Genomic DNA, 6,819 nt, shown 5'->3' on the forward strand with positions numbered 1-6,819 from the left:
CTGTGGGGCACTCGTGTGGGCCCCCGAAAGATTAAAGGAAAACAACACAGATCTGAGGAACCCAAAGTCAGGATGTCATCTGACTCCCCCCAACACCTAGTCCCCTGTCAGGAGGGGGACCCTAAAGAAACATTCCTGTTTTGGGGGTCCCACATGAGGGCCTTGCTCTGCCCCTCCCGGGGGTCCCGCGGTAGATTCCTCCCTTTCCCAGCACCCAGCCCTTCCCCACACCCTTCTCCAGACAGAGCCAGGCCCCCTCCCCATCCTCACTCCTCTCCAGGGGCCCTGCTCTGGTCACACCCCCATCAGGAGCAGCAGGCGGGGGGGGGGGTACCGGCCACTGCTCCCCGCTGCTGGCAGGATGACTCTGGAAGCCAGGCGCAAGGGCTGCGGACACAGGCTGCTTCCATGCTCATTTCTCTCTCTGGTAATAATAAAGCGTTAGAGCAGTACGTGCGTCAGCTTGGCACAGGGCAGGGGCGGGAGTGGGCGTGGAGACTGATGAGCAGGAACCCGGACCCGCTTCCCCGGGGCTGCCCCTTTGCCAGTGTCTGGGCACCTGCACCCCTCGGCCCCTCAGACAACACTGCAGCTCCCCGCCCAGGCTTGACTGGCCCCACGCCTACGTCTGGGCATGGAAACTCTGCAATTTGGAATGTGAAGGGCCCAGAAAAGCCCCCAAACTGTGCTCAGACATTCCCCTAGGTTGGAAAGTCCCAGAATGTGAGGGGAACCAGCCAGAGGAACTCATGTCAGATCTCTAACATTTCCTCTGCAGCAGAGGGGCGGGCTCAGTCCGCTGCCCTGACAGGGTGGACTCCGTCCACTAGGGGGCGCTGTATCCTACAACTCAGATGGTCCGTCCACTAGGGGGCGCTGTATCCTACAACTCAGATGGTCATTCTCGGTTCTGGGGTCTGCAAGGTGCAAGATCAACCCCCCCCCCCCCCCCCCCGCTCCCTCCCACCCCCCAACAACCCCACAGATAGAATCCCTAGGTGGCCCCTACTCAGGGAAGGGACAGTAGAGTTTCCAGGCTCTCTTAGAAGATCACCCATCTCATGGGGCCAGAGCGATAGTACCATGAGTACGGTGTTTGCCTTTCAAATGGTCAAACGGGTTTAATCCCCAGCATCCCATATGGTTCCCCAAGCCCGCCAGAAGTGATCCCAGCTGTTGTCCCAAACTCCAAAATAATAATGATGATGATGATGATGATGATAACAATAGCACTGCACTGTCCTCCCGTTGTTCATCGATTTGCTCGAGCCCAGTAACATCTCCATTTTGAGACTTGTTGTTACTGTGTCTGGCATATCGAATACGTCACGGGTAGCTTGCCAGGCCTTGCCATGCGGGCGAGATACTCTCGGTAGCTTGCCGGGCTCTCCGAGAGGGACAGAGGAATCAAACCCGGCTCAGCTGGGCTGGCTGCGTGCAAGGCAAACACCCTGCCACTGTGCTATCACCCCAATAATAATAATAAAATCCAAGAGAAGCGCTGGTCTCAAGAAAGCACCCTTCCCACTCCCCATGGTGGGTTAGGAGGCATCTCCACGTGGGAATTGGGGGATAATACATTCAGTCTGTGACTTTTCCCACCTCCCAGCATCCCCAATTCATGTCTCCATGCAAAGTAGGCTCATTCTTTCCCAATAGCCTGAACACTCTCTCTCTCTCTCTCTCTCTCTCTCTCTCTCTCTCTTTGCTTTTGGGCCACACACAGCAGTGCTCAGGGCTTGTTCCTGGCTCTGCACTCAGGAATTACTCCTGGTGAGCTTGGGGGAACCATATGGGATGCTGGGGATCAAACCCAGGTTGGCTTTGTGCAGGGCAAGCGTCCTCGCTGTACCCACTGTACTCTCTGGTCCCAGCCCGAACACTCTCAACTTGTCCGAGCATCAAGTTCCCAGTTGCCTGTAGACACAGCTGCAAGAGGCAGGTCTGAGCACAAGTGTGGTTCTTCCGGGGATGGGTCCGGATTCAGCTGTGAGCCTCTTTTATTTTTTTCTTTTTGCCTTTTTGGGTCACACCCTCTCTGATAAATCTCTTTCTCTTCCCTTATAACGTGGTCTCCTCCCCAAGTCCCCCCCAACCGATTTACCACATCAGAGATTAGGGGCTTGGCATGTGAATGGGGACACCAATATTTACTCCAGGGCAGGGTCCCCCAGCCAGGCCTGGGCCAGACTGAATTTCTGGTGAGTGACCGCCTTTGAGTGTCCTTCCTCTGAGGCCTGCTTGTGGACACTCCGTGGCTGGGCTTCTCTGCTCACACTTCACAAAACAGCATGTGGGTGCTGGCAATGCCCCTAACATCCAGCTGCCCAGCCCATAGGGGCCAGACAGACACCCCCCCCACCCCCCGCAGTGTGGGCCAGGACCTGAACGCCTGCAGGATCCATCCTGGATGCACAGAACGACTGAGGAGCTCCTGATGCAGTGAGGGGTTGCAGCCGGCTCGGGGGGCGCAGGGGAAACCATTCTGCAGCCCTCCAGGGCCCAACAAGCACCGGGCAGTGATAAGGGGAAAGTGATAAATCTGGCAAATAAGTTTGAGCATTGCCTGGTGTGACCCCGAGCACCACCAAGTGTGGCCCTAACTCTCCCACCCCCACCCCCATAAAAACAAACAAAAACACGGTCCTCCCGTTGTTCATTGATTTGCTCGAGTGGGCCCAGTAACGTCTCCGTTTTGAGACTTGTTACTGTATTTGGCATATTGAATACGTCACGGGCAGCTTGCCAGGCTTTGCCGTGCGGGCGAGATACTCTCGGTAGCTTGCCAGGCTCTCTGAGAGGGGCAGAGGAATCGAACCCGGCTCCGCCGGGCTGGCTGCATGCAAGGCAAACGCCCTACTGCTGTGCTATCACAAAAGGAAATTTAGATCCGGTCAAGCTGCAGAACCCAACCGCATGGCTTGGGACACTTTCGAGGAGATCTTAGCTCAGGGAATTTGGGGTCTGACAGCCATGGAGTTAAGCAGGCAGTATCGTTGCTTACAGGACCATGCTGCCTTCTCCACAGATTGAGGGGTGCCCCCAGGGACGTGAGGACACACCCTATCAGAGAGGATCAAATGTGCTGTCTCCTGGGGCTGGAGTAATAGTACCACAGGTAGGGTGTTGGCCTTGAAAGTGGCCAACCCAGGTTTGATCCCTGGCATCCCATATGATCCCTGAGCACAGAGCCAGGAGTCAGCCCCCAGCACCACCATGTGTGACCTTTTGGAAACAAACAAACAAAAACAAAATTGTCATCCAGCCCTCAGAGCCTCTCAGGAAGTCAAACTTTAGTTTCTAACCACACCCATAGGGGCTGTTCCTGGTCTGTGCTCAGGAGTGACCCCTGGTGGTGCTCGGGACATATGCTGCAGGGGGAAGTCAAACTAGGATTAACCAGATGCAAGGCTTACCCCCTTACTTTATCCCCCTGCATTTCTCTCTGGCCCACCAACCAACCTTTGGGGGGCATAGAGATAGTCCGCCAGCCGAGGCTGCCCTCTGCTGGCAGCTGGGCAAGCCCCTGGCACCCCAGCACAGTCACTGCCGGCTCCACCCCACCATGCTCTGCCCCCACTCCCAGAGCCCTCTCCCCTCCCCCCACCCCCAGGAACAGCCTTAAAACAAGGCAGTTGGAAACAGGTCCTGGGAGAAAACTCATCTTCCCGCAGAGGGCCATGGGCGGGAGCCATCGCCCAGCGGGAGGGCACTTACTTGCCTTGCCCATGGCTGATCCAAGTTCGACCTCCAGCACCCCATCTGGTCCTCCAAACCTGAGCACAGAGCCAGGGATCTGTAAGCCCTGAACACAGAGGGGATGACTCCCAAACTCAAAAAGAGGAGAAAAGAAGAAGGCAAAAGGCTTTATTTAACTCTGAGCGACAAACCTGAAAGCAAACCTGGGGATGTTAAGGACGGGATGGTGACGCTGGGGGAGAAGGAACGGCCTGGAACTTCCCACACCCGGGTAGGCCGGAGGAGCCCCGCGCTGGGATGGGCCTGCAGCTGTGGCTATGACGAGAGGACACCAGGTGGCGCTGTGGGGTTAGGGGACCAGGCGGGCAGCCTCCTTCCCAGGTCTAGCCTCTCTCTTGGAGATTCGTAGTAGGGGTCTGGGGCGCACAACTGTGGAAGGGACGGAAAGGAGGAGGCGAGCAAGGATCTTTGTGTCCACTCATGGACTTGGGTGTCCTCCCAGGCAGTTCTCATGGCCTTCAGGGCCCAGTGAACTGTTGAATGCTGGGGCTGGAGGGATGCAGTGGTACTTGGACCCCGCGGTGCTGCCTCAACCCGGGCCGGTGCTCTCAGCCCTGCCCGCCTCTCCTGCTCCTTGTTGTCCATTTACAGGGGCCAGACCGAGGGTGCTATGGACGGATGAGGTGCTGTGGGGCAAGGGGAGTGGGCTGGGGAGGGGAGAGGTGCGGGACTCCAGGCCCTGATACATACTGCCTCCCTGTCCCATATTCCATGGGGCTTTGCACGTATGTATTTGTAGGGAGCGATGCTCAGGGCTGCCTCCTGGCTCTGCACTCAGGGATCACTCCTGGCTCTGTGGCCCTTATGGGGTATCGGGGATTGAACCTGAGTTGGCCTTATACAGAGCAAGCAGCCTGCACATTCTCTCTCTCCAGGCCCCTCTTCTGATTTTGTTCTTTCATCTGATCTCTTAGCTCAGCTTCCGGGGGGTCCCGTGAAGGGGAGGGGAGATGACGTGTGTGGTGCCCAGGTTGCAGGTGGCTGGGACAGCTTCTGGAGGGAGGCTCAGGTTCAAACCCAGGAAGGCCTGGGACTGAGGGCCTGCAAGCTCATTGAATGATGAGAGGCCGCGGGTGGGAGAGACCCGGGATCATTGCGGAGTGGGGACAGGGATGAGGGTGGGTGGGAGTAATTCTGGAATCAGGGCAGGATGCCTCTGGAAGGGGGCGCGTCCACAGAAGATCTCATTGCCCCAGAACAAAATCACACGAGGCTGGTGGTGAGTGAAGGATCAGGGCTGGGCTGTCCCCCCTCCTCACTTAGCAGTGATGAGAACCAGGGGGTGGCAGGAGGCTTTTAAAATGAATCCCCAGGGGCTGGAGAGATAGCTTAGCAGGTAGTGCATCTGCCTTGCACATGGCCAACCCAGTTTCAATCTCCCACATTATATGATCCCCTGACCACCACCAGGAGTGATTCCCGAGTGAAGAGCCATGAGTAATCTCTGAGCATTGCTGGCTGTGGTCCCCAAACCAAAAATCAATCAATCAATCAATCAATCAAATGGATCCTCAGAGATTCTATTCAACCAGCCTGGCTGGGAGCTGCGAATCTATTTTAAGGGCCTTGCAGGTGATTCTGGGGCTCCAGCTCCCCGAGGCCTGCTGGCCACAAAGTCTCCCCTGCCCCCCACAGCCCCCCACTGCCCTGAGTACCACGGAGGGAGCTCTAAGGGGCACAATGCCCACCAGCAGCTGGTGCTCATTTGTGACAATTGGGGCATCCTATTTCTGTCCTCACATGTCTCCGGAGCAGGTCCAGTCCCTCTCCGGGGATTTGAAGACAGCTGCCGGCTGGCCACGTCTGCCCTTCCTCACATCAGGCCTCTCCTCGCCTTCCGGGGTCTTGGCCTTTCTGGGGTCCTGGCCGAGGTACAGAGAAGGGCCTGGGATTGGTTTAAGAGCAGAGAGTAGGGAGTACAGCTGGAGCTGGGGGTGTCCAGGGGCCAGAGAGCAGATAGGGTCCAGGACAGCAGGGCAAGGGCATGGCAGTGCCCTGGAGAGTGGTTGATTCCTGCCCCGCACCCCTACCCCCACCCATCCATCCTCTTGGGGCATTTTCGAGGATCCCAGCTCTACGTGTGGTCCTGCTCACAGACGTCCCAGGCTGCAGATGCACCGACTCAGCCTCACAGGCCCATCCAGGGACACCATCCTCGAGAAAGGAGCTCTCCAGAGAACACCCAGGAAAAACTTTTTCCCTATAAAGGGTACAGTAGGGGGGGGGTCAGAGAGATAAAGCAGTGGGTAGGGCACATACTTTGCACACGGTTGATCCCTGGCATCCCGTTTGGTACCCCGAGCACAGCCAGGAGTGATTCCTGAGCGCAGAACCAGGAGTAAGCCCTGAGCACCTCCAGGTGGGTCCCCAAAGAAAAACAAAAACAAAAGTAAAGGGGATAGTAGGCCGAATTAGTTGGCGACCCTCTGAACAAGCTCAAGAACAAACGATAGAGCTACGGGAAAGCAGTTTGCGGATTGCTGACCTTCTTCCCTCTTTTTTCTTAAGGGACTGCGAGGGGAGCTGGAGCCTTAATCCAGGGGCTGAGACACTTGCCCTGCCCCCTGTGGCTCCACGAGCCGGTCTGAGCAGCCAGGGGTCAGAGCTCAGTCAGGAATAGCCCCTGAGCACTGCTGGTTGTGGCCCTCGAAGCAGACAAGAGAGAGGGTTTGTTATGGGACCAGAGCAATGGTCGGAATTCCCTCAGCCCCTGACTCAGGCCCATCCTGGTCCGGAGACCCCCTCCGACTCAATCAGACCCTTCCTGTATCATCAAAGAGAGAACTCCAGTCAGTGGCTTTCAGGGACTGTCCAAGGGACGCGGTCACAGACCCCGCCACAGGGTGGAACCCGCAGGCCCCAAGCCAGGGTGGCTGGTGCGGTCGCCTCCCTGGGCGGCCTCCTCTCGTTTGTGAAATGAAGATGCTGGCCCCGATGAATGCACAGAAACGCTTCCCAGGCCCTCATGTGCATAGGAATCACCGGCAGATCTTGTGAAAACGCAGATGCTAATTCCGGAGTCAGGGTGGGGCCCTAACCTGGCCTCTCGCCCCGCCGCCT

This window comes from Sorex fumeus, unplaced genomic scaffold (genome assembly GCF_029834395.1).
Source record: "Sorex fumeus unplaced genomic scaffold, SorFum_2.1 ptg000010l, whole genome shotgun sequence".
Taxonomy (NCBI): Eukaryota; Metazoa; Chordata; class Mammalia; order Eulipotyphla; family Soricidae; genus Sorex; species Sorex fumeus.